General features: G+C 46.4%; 1 protein-coding gene across 9 annotated transcripts in view; it reads right to left on the bottom strand.

Moving 5' to 3' along the window:
* Window positions 1-17,205, bottom strand: part of STK17B (serine/threonine kinase 17b) — an 85,182-nt gene that overhangs the window by 66,633 nt on the left and 1,344 nt on the right. The window lies entirely within an intron of this gene.

Here is a 17,205-nt window from a genome sequence, read left to right as displayed (position 1 = left end):
TGTTTCAAGCATGTGATGCTCCTTTAAACACACACACACGATGTTATATTATCCCTGACCAACCCACTCCCTTTTATATGCTTTAAATTATGAACCACTATTATCGGACTTGACCTCTGCAGTACATAGATACTCCTCAGTGGAGATGTCTTGGATGGGCCGCATAGCGGCGTTCAAGATGTTTTTACTGCCGAAGTTATTGTATTTATTTCGCACAATGCCAATCCACATATCAGAATCATTTTTTAGGAAGGCCACATCTATTCTTTCTAGATTTATTTGGGCCGGTAAGAAACCTCGCTTGAATGCAGCTATGGCCAAATCTAAATTAGCGGGAGGTTTGGGATCTCCAGATATTAAAGGATATTATGTATCCACATTAGTATCCTTCTTGCGGCATTGGTGGTCGTCCTCCCCCTCCCCCCCTTGGGTGAAGATAGAGAGCCTATCGGTCGATCCCTTTTCACTGCATGACGTTTTATACATACCAGAATGAAATGTAGAGGTCCCGACTGTCCGTAACCCTACACAATGGTAGTAGACAGACTTAATATGACATATGCGTTTGAATACACACTGGCCAGAGGTTCGGGATCTTTAACTAAATTCCATATCAGATGGTCGGGTTGGGCGGCATCTGCTTACAGTATAAAAGTTGATTGAGGGAGATTTTTGTGGTTTCTTGTTTCTTTTGTGTTTTAAAACCAATAAAAAACTATTGAAAGTAAAATGTCATCCAAAAATAGGAAAAAGTGAGGATTAAACAAAAATAAGTAGATAACTAATACAGATAAATAAAGTCCTTACATATAAAAGAAATATCTGCTGGGAGCTGTAAATCACTGTCTATGTAGAGGACAGGAGGTTCTTCAGGGTCCTGTACAGTACACAGTGTCCTAAAAATGGAGCCGCCTTTACCTGTGTCCAAAAGAGCAGCTAACTGTGGCATATGTTAATAGTACAGAACATGTAATACCTCTCTGTACTGTAGGGGGCAAGACAGCCAGTCAGTGGATGCACTTCAGTAATACAGGTGTTTTAACAGTGAGTGTCCATTCTGATTGGTCGGTTCTTCCAGCCATTGACAAGTTTCAATGTCGGTAGAATTGTATGTTGAGTCTGGTTTCAAGTTACAATGGTCCAGGAAAGACCAATGTATGTTGAAACTATTGTATGTTGAGGCCATTGTAAGTTGAGGGATCACTGTATTAGTGTCTACACTTTTAAAATATGTTGAGATTACAAAGCGGTTATTGTGATGAGAGATTACCAGGTCAAGGAACTCAGCCTTAGATTGACTACTATTGATAGTGAATGTACGGTAACCACAAAGTCGTTAGCATTAAGAGTGGTTAAAAGAAAATCTGCTGTAGAGGGCGGGCCTCTCCAAATATTTTTTTTTTTTTTTAAAGATCATCAATTTAACGTCGATAGAATTTGATAACAGCAGCGCATCTAATTCTGAGCGAGAATAAAACCCCACCCCTTTTGTCCTCCGCTATTGCCCTATAGCCCTCCAGATTCAAACACTTATAGGCAAGGCTTACATAGCGCCAGCAGCTATCACTGCTAGTGCTTTTATTTATACACACAGGGTGTCCATATCTCCCCAAGTAGAGCGATATTATGGAAAATAATTTATCGCCCCTTTTGAACCACACGCCTGCAATATAGCGCTCAGGATACTGGAACTCACCGGCACTTGTACTGACATCTTAAAAGCACGAGGAGTTACGCTACCTTTTACAGTTATTACCTAATCCACATAAAAGTTCTTCATTTTAACCTCTATATTTCATTCAACTATGTATACTATGACTTATTACCCAGGTACAAATGGTTTTTAAAAGGAATAAGATATTTATTGAATCCCTTCTCTTCTTGATTGTTACGTCATTCGCTTAAAAGTTATTTGTGAATGCCTAAATTTATGTAACCTTTACCTGAAGTTAATCCCTGTGTGTGTATATAGTCTGTATGTACCCATCTATGTATAAGCACCTCATCCTGAGGAAGGGCCCGTTCCATGCGCCGGAAACTAGGGCTGGGCGGTAGGACCAAAAATGTGTATCACTGTATTTTTGTACATTACGGTGGTTCCACAGTATTTAACGGTATTTACCTCCCTCCCTCCCCCCCCCCCCCCATCATCAACATCATGTGATGGGCGCAGCTCTGCCCCCCAAACACGCACCCCCCCCGCCGGTTTATCAGCCCAGCGCTGCCCCTCATCGGGGGACTAATCGTATGTCACCCACGAGCGCAGCTTCTCCCCCCCCCCGCCAAATAATTATCAGCCGCTGTACTTTGTATTCCTGTGCCCGGGCTGCAAATATTAAAAAACAAACAAACTTACCTTCGTCCTCCATTTCGAAGGAACCGGCCTCACTGTCCTCAGCTGTCCTTGCTGCTTCCTGGGGATGGGAACATCACACAGCCTTCAGCCTATCACCGGCCGCAGCGATGTCTCGCCTCCTTACATGACAGTGGGTTCAGCCTATCATCCGCCGAGGCGGGACATCGCTGCGGCCAGTGATAGGCTGAAGGCTGTGTGACGTTCCCATCCCCAGGAAGCAGCAAGAACAGCGGAGAACAGTGAGGCCGGTTCCTTAGAAACTGAGGACGAAGGTAAGTTAACGTTTTTTTTTCTTAATATTTGCATCCCGGGCACAGGAATACAAAGTACAGCGCAGCGGCTGATAATTATTTGGCAGGGGGTGGAGAGAAGCTGTGCTCGTGGGTGACATACGATTAGTCCCCCGATGTGGGGTGCATCGCTGGGCTGATAAACCGGCGGGGGAGAAGCAGAACAGCGCCTGCTGTTCTGATTAGTTAGGTGACAGCGCGCTGCGGCTGATAATTCATTAATTCGAGTGGGGGGGGGAGGAGCCCAACCAGTATTGCGGTATGGGCCAAAATTCATATCGCGCAGGAAAAAAAATTCGGCATTCTGTATGAACCGGTATACCGCCCAGCCCTACCGGAAACGTATTCATTTGTGCATTAATAAAAACAGTTTACAGTTTATAGTCAGAAGTGACTACTTTTGGATTGGAGCCAGCGTTGTTTTAAGTTCCTATTTTGCTAACTGATCTTTTACGGCTTTTTGTGGCTGTCATCAGTTTTGATAGCTCAAATTTAAAGGGGTACTAGAGTGAAAAAAAAAGGTTTTAAATGAACTGGAGACAGAAAGTTAAAAACAGATTTGTAAGTTACTCCTATTTAAAAATCTTAACCCTTTCAGCTGCTATATGCTCCACAGCAAGTTCTTTTCTTTTGAATTTCTTTTCTGTCTGACCAAAGTGCTCTCTGCTGGCACCTCTGTCTGTATCAGGAACTGTCCAGAGCAGAAGAGGTTTGCTATGGGGCTTTGCTCCTGCTCTGGACAGTCCCTGAGACAGACAGAGGTGTCAGCAGAGAGCACTGTGGTCAGACAGAAAATAAATTTCAAAAGATAAGAACTTCCTGCGGAGCAGGGGTCTCAAACTCCCGGCCCGCGGGCCATTTGCGACCCGCAGAACGAAAGTTTGTGGCCCGCACCAGGTATGTGTAATTTGTATTGCCCGACGCCCAGGACATGCAGTTCCGGGCGCCGGGCAGGTAACATCTTCAGGCATTTAGCCCTGCTTTGGGCAAGCAGTGCTAAATGCCAGAAGGCTTCACTTACCACCAGGGGTGTGGAGTCGGACGAAATTTTGGGTACCTGGAGTCGAAGTCTGCAAACAATGCACCGACTCCGAATTCTACTAAATTTACACTGGAATAAAAAAAATTAAAAAAATAAAAATTGCAAGTTTAAATGTCCCAATTCACAAAAAGTTATAATTAATGACTTCTCTAATGTAAGAATAAAGACCAATGCATGCAGTGCCTCATGTAACCGCAAAACGAACACGTTAAGTGACCGTGAAGAAGCATGCTTTACTATATGGCACTCAACGCACAATTAGGAGCGGCAATACTTATACTTTCCATAGTTTTGTGTTCTGCTGTTACAGGGAACATGGGTAACCTAATCCCTTATCAGTGAGAGGCTAAGTAAATATGTTTTTTGCAGGACTAGAGACACTTGTATAAGTGAAGGGAATGGAGGGTCAATAGTTCAAGACTGAAGCTGTAAATCATTGGAAAAACTGCTGCCATTCAGCTAAGGCTATAAAAACTTGTAAACTCTGATTGTTAGCTTAACCCCTTAAGGACCCAGCCAATTTTCAGTGTAGGACCCAGCCATATTTTGCACATCTGACCACTGTCACTTTAAGCATTAATAACTCTGGAATGCTTTTACCTTTCATTCTGATTCCGAGATTGTTTTTCGTGACATTCTACTTTACGTAAGTGGTAAAATTTTGTCGACACTTGCATCGTTTCTTGGTGAAAAATTCCAAAATTTGATGAAAAAAAAGAAAATTTAGCATTTTTTTTTAACTTTGAAGCTCTCTGCTTATAAGGAAAATTAATATTCCAAATAAATTATATATTGATTCACATATACAACATGTCTACTTCATGATTGCACCATAACGTTGACATGTTTTTACTTTTGGAAGACATCAGAGGGCTTCAAAGTTCAGCAGCAATTTTCCAACTTTTCACAAAATTTTCAAAATCAAAATTTTTCAGGGACCAGTTCAGTTTTGAAGTGGATTTGAAGGGCTTTAATATTAGAAATGCCCCACAAATGACCCCATTATAAAAACTGCACCCTCCCCCCCCCCCCAAAGTATTCAAAAGGTTTGTTAACCCTTTAGGTGTTTCACAGAAATAGGAGCAAAATGAAGGAGAAAATTCAAAATCTTCATTTTTTACACTGGCATGTTCTTGTAGACCCAGTTTTTGAATTTTTACAAGGGGTAAAAGGAGAGAAATCTTCCTAAAATGTGTAGCCCAATTTCTCTCGAGTAGGGAAATACCTCATATGTGTATGTCAAGTGTACGGCGGGCGCAGTAGAGGGGTCAGAAGGGAAGGAGCGACAATGGGATTTTGGAGAATTAGGTTTTCTGAAATGGTTTTTGTGGGGCATGTCGCATTTAGGAAGCCCCTATAGTGCCAGAACAGCAAAAAAAAAAAAAAAAAAAAAAAAAAAAAAAAAAAAAAACACATGGCATACTATTTTGGAAACTACACCCCTCAAGGCACGTAACAAGGGGTACAGTGAGCCTAAACACCCCACAGGTGTTTGACGACTTTTTGTTAAAGTTGGATGTGTAAATGATTTATTTATTTTTTTCCACTAAAATGCTAGTTTTCCCCAAAATTTTATATTTTTACAAGGGATAATAGGACAAAATGCCCCCCAAAATTTGTAACCCCATCTCTTCTGAGTATGGAAATACCCCAAGTGTGGATGGCAAGTGCTCTGCTGGTGCACTACAATGCTCAGAAGAGAAGGAGTCACATTTGGCTTTTGAAAAACGAACTTTGCTGAAAGGTTTTTGGAGGGCATGTCGCATTTAGGAAGCACCTATGGTGCCAGAACAGAAAAAAATATTTTAGAAACTACACCCCTCAAGGAACACATCAAGGGGTACAGTGAGCCTTAAAACCTCACAGGTGTTTGACGACTTTTTGCTAAAGTCGGATGTGTAAATGAAAAAAAAATATTTTTTTCACTAAAATGCTGGTTTTCCCCCACATTTTATATTTTTACAAGGGGTAATAGGAGAAAATAACCCCCCAAATTTGTAACACCATTTCTTCTGAGTATGGAAATACCCAATGGGGGACATGTATCATTTCCAGTGTATAATAGAAGTTTTTTACCCCTCTGCCTGTTGTCTAAATTTGGTGCAGCTGCGTTAAATTTATCATTCTTGTGCAGCTACTTTCTTGAATTGCGTTTACATTTAGAATTCTCCTCAGAGCATAAATTTACACCGCAGCTCTATTTAGTAGGAGCTTTGTCTGCAGCGTATCTGCACCTAAACAGAAAATGTGTCCTCGTTATTAGTTTTAGATTTTTTTTTCTTCATTATGTAGAGTTTTAATCTCACAATAATACCACTTTTTGCACCCAATCATAACACATCAATTATACCAATGTCCTTATTCTTCATTTAACATCTGTGACACCCCTGTGCAAATCCCCTCAAATGTACATGGTGCACTCTACCTTATGGGCCTAGTTGTGCGCCCGCAGAGCACTTTGCGCCCACATATGTGGTATCTCCGTACTCTGGTTAAATTGTGTCCCAAAAAATGGGGATCTTTTTTCCCCATTTACCTCTTGTGAAAATGTAAAGTATGCGGCAACACCTGCATGTCAGTGTAAATAATTTTATTTTTATACACCAACATACTGGTGTGGACTCCAACTGTTCCTTTTCATAATGGGTAAAAGGAGAAAAAGCCCCCCAAAATCTGTAAGGCAATTTCTCCCGAGTACGGCGATACCCCATATGTGACCCTAAAATGTTGCCTTGAAATACGACAGGGCTCCAAAGTGAGAGACCGCCATGAGCATTTGAGGTCTAAATTAGGGTTTTGCATAGGGGTGGACATAGGGGTATTCTATGCCAGTGTTTCCCAAACAGGGTGACTCCAGCTGTTGCAAAACTCACAACATGCCTGGACAGTCAATGGCTGTCCGACAATACTGGGAGTTGTTGTTTTGCAACAGCTGGAAACTCCATTTAGGAAACAGTAGGCACACGGGTTGGGAAAAAAGAGTTAGGAAACAAACAATGTTTCCCAACTAGTGTGCCTCCAGCTGTTGCAAAACTATAATTCCCAGCATGGCCAGACATGCTGGAAGTTGTATTTCGGCAATATCTGAAGGGTCAGATGTTGACGAACTACAACTCCCAGCATGCTTGGGCAGTCTGGGAGTTGTAGTTTTGCAACAGCGGGAGGTCCACAGTTTGTAGACCACTGTATAATGGTCTCCAATCTGTGGTCTTCCAGATGTTACAGAACTACAACTCCCTGCATGCCTCGGCAGAGTGGGCATGCTGAGATTTGTAATTTTGGAAAATCTGGAAGAGCACAGATTGGAGACCATTATACAGTGGTCTCCAAACTGTGGCCCTCCAGATGTTGCAAAACTACAACTCCCAGCATGCCCAGAAAGCCAAAGGCTGTCTGGGCATGCTGGGAGTTGCAGTTTTGAAACTCCCAGAGGCAGCAGTGAGATAGCTTTACGGCGATCTCACTGCTGCCAATGAAGATGCCGCCCTGCTGCAAACTCACCGCGGGGATGCACCACTCCCGGGACCGCCTGGAGGACACCGCTCGCACCGGGACCGCTCGGGACACCGCATGGCCGGGTAAGTGACACCGGGGGACGGGTAAGGGACACTTAGCAGAGCGCTGTGTGTCCCGATCCCCGTGATCCGGACTCACACACCGCGCTGCTAAGTATTCTCATAGCGAAACGCTGCTATCAGCTAGTCAGATTTGACTAGCTGATAGCAGCGATCGCTGGGGGGGGGGGGGGGGGGGAATTAAATCCCCCGTGGTCACATGGTAAGATGGCTGGCTATCAGTGATAGCCACCATCTTACTGGGCGCTGGGGAAAAGTATAACGGAAAGCAGTAAATTGTAAACATAAAAGGAGAATGATCTACAGTGTTAAGTGGATTACAAAGCTATTTTAATGTGACGGAGCTTGGAGCTTATTCAATGATAAGTAAGCTATCAAACATTTCCTATGTAAATGTATTAAATTGTTGGATCATAAAACAACAATAACAATATACAAGTGATCTAATGAATAACTGAACTGTAAACAAATATTCTATATGCAAATTATTTTAAAAGTGCTTTGGAATAACCAAGGAGTAAAAAGCAATAGAAAGCAAACCAAAGGAGGAATTGAGATAGGAAAGTTAAAACATTCTGGTGGTTCCTTAGTAGAACTTTCCTTCAGAAATAGAAAGGATTGCTACGTGCAGTTAAAGATGGCTTATATTTATGGGGAAAAAGACCCACGTGCGTAAAAATTTTTGGTGCAAAGGAAAAGAACGCAGGTAATAAATCCATGTGTACTATAGATGTCACTCCAAGGTACCCTGATTCAGCCACATCTGGAGGACATGCTCTACCAAAATGTGCGCAAAAAAAAAGGGCTTGCGCATAACTTTGCGCAAAAAAATACACACAAAACAGGGGTAAAATCTTTGATACATGTCCCCCATTGTGTGGACATCAAGTGATCTGCTGGCGCACTACAATGCTCAGAAGAGAAGGAGCACCACTGTGCATTTGAAGACAGAATTTGGTTGGAACAGAAGTCGGGGGCCATGTGCGTTTACAAAGCCCCCCGTGGTGCCAGAACAGTGGACCCCCCACGTGACCCCATTTTGGAAACTGCACCCCCCCACACAGAATTTAATAAGGGGTGCAGTGAGTATTTACACCCCACTGGCGTTTGACAGATCTTTGGAACAGTGGACTGTGCAAATGAAAAATTACATCTTTCATTTTCACGGACCACTGTTCCAAAAATCTGTCAGACACCTGTGGGACGTAAATGCTCACTGTACCCCTTATTACATTACGTGAGGGGTGAGATGGGTCATATGTGTGTGTGTGGGGGGGTCCATTGTTCTGGCTCTATTGGGGCTTTGTAAACACATGCAGCCTTCAATTCCGGACAAATTTTATCTTCAAAATCCCAATGGTGCTCCTACTCTTCTGAGGATTGTAGTTCGCCCGCCGAGCACTTTACATCCACATATGGGGTATGTTCTTACTCAGAAAAATTTGGGTTACAAATTTTGGGGGGCTTTTTTCCTATGTTTCCTTGTGAAAATGAAAAATTTGGGGTAACACCAGCATTTTTGTGAATTTATTTTTATTTTTTCATTTTTCCATCCAACTTTAATGAAATTTCGTCCAATCACCAATTTAGGCCTCAAATGTACATAGTGCGCTCTCACTCTTCAGCCTTGTTATGCGCCCGCAGAGCATTTTAAGCCCACATATGGGGTATTTTCTTACTCGGAAGAAATTGCGTTACAATTACAAATTTTGTGGGTCTTTGTTTCCTTTTAACACTTATGAAAATAAAAAATAAAGGACAACACCAGCATGTTAGTGTAAAATGTAAATTTTTTTACACTGACAGGCTGGTGTAGCCCCCAACTTTTCCGTTTCATAAGGGGTAAAAGGAGAAAAAGACCCCCAAAATTTGTAATTTCTCCCGATTACGGAGATACCCCATATGTGGCCCTAAACAGTTTCCTTGAAATACGACAGGGCTCTGAAGTGAGAGCTGTCTGGGCATGCTGGGAGTTGTAGTTTTGCAACATCTGGAGGGCTATAGTCTCGAACTGTAGCCCTCTAGATGTTGCTAGGCAACTTACCGGCTTCCGTCGGATCCAGGGAGCCGTCCTCTTCTGCTGCACGACATCGCCGCCCGCGCCGATCACCGCCGCCGATCCCGTCCCACAGCTTCCACCGACGGGTAAGTGGATCTTCGGCGTTCGGTCCCAGTCGTTTCCCCGTTCTGCCCCGCCTATTGTGGGTGGGCAGAACGGGGAAAACTAAAGTAAACCCCCCCGCCCCTGATCTGCTATTGGTGGTCGCGTCTAGACCACCAATAGCAGAGATAGGAGGGGTGGCACCTCTGCCACCTCACTCCTATCGCTAGAGGGGGATTGTGGGTGTCTTAGACAACCGCGATCCCCCTTATATTCCGGGTCACCATAGACCCGGAAACGGCGCAAATCGCAAGTGTGAATTCACTTGGGATTTGCGCCGATCGCCGACATGGGGGGGTCTGATGACCCCCCTGGGCATTTGCACGGGGGTGCCTGCTGATCGATATCAGCAGTCACCTCGGCCTTGTCCCCGCCCAGCGTACAGGTACGCCCCGGGTCCTTAAGACCCAGGTACAGAAGGCGTATCTATACGCCCTACGTCCTGTACGGGTTAAACTTTAAACATGACTATGGGATTCTACTAGGGAAATCATGTTTTATAATAAATGCCCCTTCCTGGATCCTCCCACTGCCCTATCTTCAGCAGCAGATCAGCACACAAAAAGGAGAAGGCAGCAGCTTCTGCCCAACTACCACTCTGCTAGAAGAGCTTAGAAGAACTTGGTGGAACAGCTTCTAGGATTCAACTGTAAGTGTTTATAAATACATTTGCATATTAATACAGAGGAGTCGGAGGTACAAAACTGTGGAGTCGGAACATTTATCTACCGACTCCACAGCCCTGCTTAACCCGCCCTCCTCCGCGTCTCCGGTTGGCCGGCCCGAGTTTGATAAGGGAAGTCGAGCATGTGACGTCCCTCCGCAGACCCGCACAGGAGGACGTCCATGATGTCACTCGTCAGGCCGCCGCCGGAGAGAAGAAGTGCAGGACATGTCAGTGTGTCTTTGCGTGTGCATGTGTTTGGATGTCTGTGTGTGAGAAAGAGAGAAAGTCGAGGGGAGGCGACGACAATGCTACCTAATGTGCTACCTAACCTGCCTACCTACCTAATGTGGGGAACCTGCTGCCTGCCTGCCTAATGTGGGGAACCTGCTGCCTGCCTAATGTGGGGAACCCCCAGAAGTAGCACCCCCATCATCCGTCAGCTCATGCTATTACCACACGGGGGTAGGGGGAATAGTAAGGGGCACATGATGGGGGCATTATATATAAGGGACGTATGCGGGCCAGCCTGACCCAGCTGCTACCTCCAGTGGCCCCCAGATAATTTGAGTTTGAGACCCCTGCTATGGATCTGGAAGGGTTAAAATGTTTAAATAGTAGTAATTAAACTGTTTCACTTTCTAGCAACAGTTGATTTAAAAAAAAAAAAAAAAGTTTTTCACCGGAGTACCCCTTTAATATAAACTGCTGACAGATTCCCTTCAACAAGGAAGGAAAGAGATTTCAGTGAATTCTCTATGTTTAGTGCCCATTTAACTTGTTGGGGACAGGACGTATGGGTACGCCCTCGCGTCCTGGTACTTGAGGACGGAGGGCGTACCTGTATGCCCCGAGTCCTGTCACCACGGTTTTAAGCACGCACACGAGCTGAGCACGTCAGAGCCAGTGGGTCCCTGACTTATCAGCAGCCAGGACCCAGGGTTAATGCCAGGCACTGTCATTAATCCTTTACATGCTGCAATCAAAGTTGACCACAGTGTCTAAAAACGAAAGCAAAATATCCCAGAAGCTCAGCGGAGCTGATCAGGATTACTGCGTCAAAATCGCTTCCCTTCCTCCTCGCTGTCCCATCGGTGTCCTGCTGCTCCCTGTCTCCTCAGCAGGCTGGTGCAGCAGAGCACTGATCACACTGATCAATCCTATGCTATGGCATAGCATTGATCAGTATATGCAATCAACTAGGGATGCACCGATATATCGGCGGCCGATACATATCGGCCGAAAATAGCTATTTCGGCAAAATGCCGAAACAACAAAAAATGTGCCGATAATGACCACCTCCCCTGCCCGCCCACAGCACAAGTTGCAAACACTGCCAGTGGCAGAGGCACTCGTGGGGGGGTGCAGGGGGGGGGCGCGCGCTACATCTGGGGGGGGGGGGGGTTTGCGCTCTCCGGGATAGGATTAGGAATACTTCTTTTTATGTGCCCGGGCCGGCTCCCGTGTGTGGCTGCAGGCGGGGGCCGGCCAGAGCATATAAAAACTAATACTGTGTACTAAAAACCAGGGGGCCTACAGCTGTTGTGAAACTACAACTCCCAGCATGCCCGGACCGGCAAAGTCTGTCCGGGCATGCTGGGAGTTGTAGTTTCACAACAGCTGGAGGCCCCCTGGTTTTTAGTATACAGTATTAGTTTTTATATGTTCTGGTCGGCCCCCGCCTGCAGCCACACACGGGAGCCGGCCCGGGCACATAAAAAGAAGTATTCCTAATCCTATCCCGGACATCCCTGTGTCCCGAAAAATCTTTTCGGGACATAAGGATGTCCGGCGGTCACTCACCATTCCCCAGCGTCCTCCTGCGATCCTCCTTCGCTTCTCCGCCTCTATGGTCGTAGGCACGGGACGTCACTGACGTCCCGTGCGTACAACCATAGAGACCCAGGAGGACCGCAGGATCGTCGCGGGAGAACGCACGCTGGCCGGGGCCTGGTAAGTGACCATGTCATCTTCTTCAGTGTTCCGGTCACCGCTCCTCCGGTCCCGGCACCTACTGCTATGGTCCATAGGACATAGCAGTAGATGTGACCCCGGGTCGGAGGAGCGGTGACCGGAACACTGGGGGCAGCAGTACAGACATACAGCCTCCAGCCATACACTGTATATGGCTGGAAGCTGTATGTCTGTGGGGTGGGGGGAACTGCTGACCTAATGTGGGGGGGAGCCGCCTGATATTGTCGGGGGGGGGGGGAGCCGCCTGATATTGTCGGGGGGGGGGGGAGCCGCCTGATATTGTCGGGGGGGGGGGGGGGGGAGCCGCCTGATATTGTCGGGGGGGGGGGGGGGGGCCGTCTGATATTGTCGGGGGGGGGGGGGGAGCCGCCTACTATTGTCGGGGGGGGGGGGGGGGAGCCGCCTACTATTGTCGGGGGGGGGGGGATGGGAGCCGCCTACTATTGTCGGGGGGGGGAGCCGCCTACTATTGTCGGGGGGGGGGGGGGGGGGGGGGGGAGCCGCCTACTATTGTCGGGGGGGGGGGGGGGGAGCCGCCTACTATTGTCGGGGGGGGGGGGGGGAGCCGCCTACTATTGTCGGGGGGGAGGGGGGAGCCGTCTACTATTGTCGGGGGGGGGGGGGGGATCCGCCTACTATTGTCGGGGGGGGGGGGGGATCCGCCTACTATTGTCGGGGGGGGGGGGGGGGGGGGGGGGGGGATCCGCCTACTATTGTCGGGGGGGGGGGGGGGGGAGCCGCCTACTATTGTCGGGGGGGGGGGGGGGGGGGGAGCCGCCTACTATTGTTGGGGGGGGAGCCGCCTACTATTGTTGGGGGGGAGCCGCCTACTATTGTTGGGGGGGGGAGCCGCCTACTATTGTTGGGGGGGGGAGCCGCCTACTATTGTTGGGGGGGGAGCCGCCTACTATTGTTGGGGGGGGAGCCGCCTACTATTGTTGGGGGGGGAGCCGCCTACTATTGTTGGGGGGGGGGGGAGCCGCCTACTATTGTTGGGGGGGGGGGAGCCGCCTACTATTGTTGGGGGGGGGGAGCCGCCTACTATTGTTGGGGGGGGGAGCCGCCTACTATTGTTGGGGGGGGGAGCCGCCTACTATTGTTGGGGGGGGGGAGCCGCCTACTATTGTTGGGGGGGGGGAGCCGCCTACTATTGTTGGGGGGGAGCCGCCTACTATTGTTGGGGGGGAGCCGCCTACTATTGTTGGGGGGGAGGCGCCTACTATTGTTGGGGGGGAGGCGCCTACTATTGTTGGGGGGGGAGGCGCCTACTATTGTTGGGGGGGAGGCGCCTACTATTGTTGGGGGGGGAGGCGCCTACTATTGTTGGGGGGGAGGCGCCTACTATCTTTGGGGGGAGGCGCCTACTATCTTTGGGGGAGGCGCCTACTATTTTTTGGGGGAGCTGCCTAATATTGTTGGGGGGAGCTGCCTAATATTGTTGGGGGGAGCTGCCTAATATTGTTGGGGGGAGCTGCCTACTATTGTGGGGGAGCTGCCTACTATTGTGGGGGAGCTGCCTACTATTGTGGGGGAGCTGCCTACTATTGTGGGGGAACTCCCGAACTAATGTGGGGGAGCTGGCAATCTAATGTGGGGGAATCTAATCTAATGAGCGGAGCGCTGCATTTTACCAGAAGACGGGGAGAAGTCATTTTCGGTATCGGTTTCGGACGGACATTTTTTTTTATTTCGGTTTCGGTTCTGAAATTTCCATTTCGGTGCACCTCTACAATCAACATAAGGGGGCTAAAAACATTTTTTTGAAAATAAAGTGTTAAAAAAAAAAAAAGGTTTTTAAAAGTTAATTAACCCTTCCTAATCAGAGTTTGAATCCCTCCCTCCCTTTTCCCATATTTTTTAATAAAATAAAATAAAAATTATAAATAATCATATGAGGTACCACTGCTTGTGTAAATGTGCTAACTATTAAAATATAATGTTAGTTACCCGCACGGTCAATTGCGTACACGTAAAAAAAAAATACCAGAGTCCAAAATTGTGCATTTTTGGTCATTTCATATAACGTATTTTTTTTATTTATTTTTTTTTATAAAAAGCGATCAAAAAGTCCAATGAAAAAAAAAATGGTACCAGTGAAAACTACAGACAACGGCGCAAAAAATTTGCCCTCATATAGCCCCGTATGCATTATAGGAGCCAGAAAATGACATTTAAACATACTAATTTTGTTGCATATAGTTATAAAAAAATTTTAAGTAGAAAAATTAAATCTACATGAATTGGATATCCTTGTAACCACATTGACCTACAGATAAGGAGTCATTAGTACCAAAAAGTGCACTGCATAGAATCGTAATTATGTTATAAAATAAGTGATGTCAGTACAAAGTGCAATTAGTCATGCAAGTGTTATGATTTTTAGGAAGGAGGGAAAAATGAAAGTGCAAAAATGAAAATTGGCCTCGTCCTTAAAGGGGTTCTCCGCCCATGGACATCTTATCCCCTATCCAAGTATAGGGGGATAAGATGTCTGATCACAGGGATCCCGCTGCTGGGGACCCCCGCAATCTCTCCTGCAGCCCCGCAAGTCATCAGCTCTCTGGAGCCAAGTCTGCTCTGTGGTGGATGACAGGGCCGGCGATTTGGGACTTCATGGCTCCGCCCCTCGTGATGTCACGCCCAAACCCCTTAATGCAAGTCTATGGGAGGGGACGTGGCAACAGTCACACCACCTCCCATAGACTTGCATTGAGGGGCGGAGCTATGACATCACAACCTTGGTTCCCTGTATCATGAGTCATCAGCCACGGTCAAACGTAGCTCCGGAGAGCTGATGACTCGGGGTGCTGCAGGAGAGATCGCAGGGGTCCCCAGCAATCAGACATCTTATCCCCTATCCTTGGATAGGGGATAAGATGTCTAGGGGCGGAGTACCCCTTTAAGGTCAAAATGGTCTTCGTCCCCAAGGGGTTAAGACAAGCTGAGCCAAAAAGTGTATGAAGTGACTTCTGACACTACTACTCCTTTACACACTTCCGCAGTAATAAACTGAGGTTTTATGAATTCCAATCAGAGACGTCCATTGTGAAAGAAACACTATGCACGACACATACACTGTACATTAGTTTTAGACATCTATACACAACCACATATCATGGGGTGGCCAAAGTGCTTGCTAAGTCTCTACCAACCAAAAATTTGGGTGGACTTTGCCTTGGCTGTCTGGGCATGCTGGGAGTTGTAGTTTAACAACAGATTGAGCCACCCTGGATGGGAAACACTGCCACATGAAAAAGAGAGTGCACATATACTCACGCCCCATGGTCAGCCCATCGAAGGTTGGGTGACTTAATAGTCTTGCATTTTTTTCCCTTTAAACATACTTTTCAGGATACGTTTCCATTTGTGTACATGAGAAATCAAAGTTTAAGGCCATTATATAACTTCTGTATGCCATTTTTGCTCTGCAAGCCCTACTTCATGGCCAGACACACACAAAACAAACAAACCTTATAGATTTACGCCCATTTAGTGAGACTATTACAAAGCCTGACTTGAGCTGGGAGGGCCGTACAAACAATTGCAGAATCATTCCTGTGGTCCTTTGCTGCCATCATTCGTCAAAGGTCAGAACGAAGTGATCAGTCGACCCAAGGAGCATTTACTGGTGATTTAAGTAATTTAAAATTTTGTGATGCAGATTTAACTATTGATTAACCAGCAGAAACTCTTCAGCCTATACAGTACCTGGGAACATACCCCCACATCCAGAATCTGCGCCTAGTGGGGGAAATTTTAAAACCTACACAGAGGAAAAGTTAACCAGTTGCCCCTAGCAACCAGATGGCTTTGTTTATTTTCCAAAGGTCTTTTAAAAAATTAAAGACTCAATCCGATTGGTTGCTATGGGCAACTGCCATGTAGCATGGTTTTCAATGCAGACATCGGCAACATTTTTTTTTTTTTTTTTTTGCCTGTGTGAAAATAAACCCAGTTTCATGCTGCCTGATCCATAGGTGCCATTCAGAGAAGACCACAGACCAGTCTCCAGAAGTATGTAAAGGTAACAGAGCAGTGGTGTCCAAACTGTGGCCCTTCAGGTGTTGCTAAACTAGTGATGAGCGGCATTGCCCATATTCGAATTTGCGATATTTCGCAAATATATAGACGAATATGTGGTGTCCCGGCACCGTATTTCATACTGTGCCTTTGTTACTAGTCCCCAAAGTCAGAGTCCTGAGGACTATTGGGGTTCGCTTCCCTAATTAACACCTAGTCACCCCTTAGTAACTTGATATTTATAAATATTATCTATGTAAATATGTATATTGTGTTCACTTGTCCCAGCGTCGCAGGACCTGCGGGTCATGTGACACGGGCCAGAACTCTATGGTATGTTGAAGGACCTTAGGTGGTTCTTGAGTCACGTGTTATCCCATAATGCCGTGTAACGGTGAGTGACAGTTGTTTTGGACCAATTCAAAAAGGCCCGCCCATGCCCATATAAGGGAGCTGCGGCCATTGTTCGCTCTCTTGGGTTGCTGTCACTGAATGAGGTAGGACCTCCGCAGCTTTCAAGTACGTTTCCTAGGCCAAAGCCTTGCGGCCTCGGCCTACATCATAGCGGTTATAGATATCTAATTCCTCGCTATTCATCGCAAGATCCCTGGACCTAATTAACCCCTAAATCCAGCGGATCTATGCAACGGAATCCTCCTAAAGCTACATTGAGCTTATCTGATCTCATCCAACTGTCAATCGCTGCTCAAGTACGAATAGACTTTGTTCATGGACTGTTATTGCTATTGTCTGCTTCAGAAAATCTTCAGTAAAAGTTCCTGCAAGTTTCAGTTGACAGTGGTTGTGGACAATCCATTTATTTTGCATTCACCTATCGCACTTGAGAAGGGTGGCGATAGGCCCTAGCAACATTACAGTATTTAACCCTCACCCTGGCATCACGAGTGACAAGGGTTAACAGTGCCCTTTATAATCTAGAACAGCAACACCCCAACAAGGCTATACCACAAAGTACGCTACCACAAATATTCGTCCTATATTCACAAATTTCACGTATTCCTTATATCCGGATGTGAATATTCGCATATTCACGGAAGAAAACAGTGAGGGATGTTGCTGATAACCTCTGACAAGTGTATTTGCATCATTCTAATTGGCCCAC

The sequence above is a fragment of the Hyla sarda genome, chromosome 8, assembly GCF_029499605.1.
Source record: "Hyla sarda isolate aHylSar1 chromosome 8, aHylSar1.hap1, whole genome shotgun sequence".
In the NCBI taxonomy this organism is placed as follows: Eukaryota; Metazoa; Chordata; class Amphibia; order Anura; family Hylidae; genus Hyla; species Hyla sarda.
The sequence above is the reverse complement of the archived record's forward strand: the minus strand, read 5'-3'. Positions and strand labels throughout refer to the sequence as shown.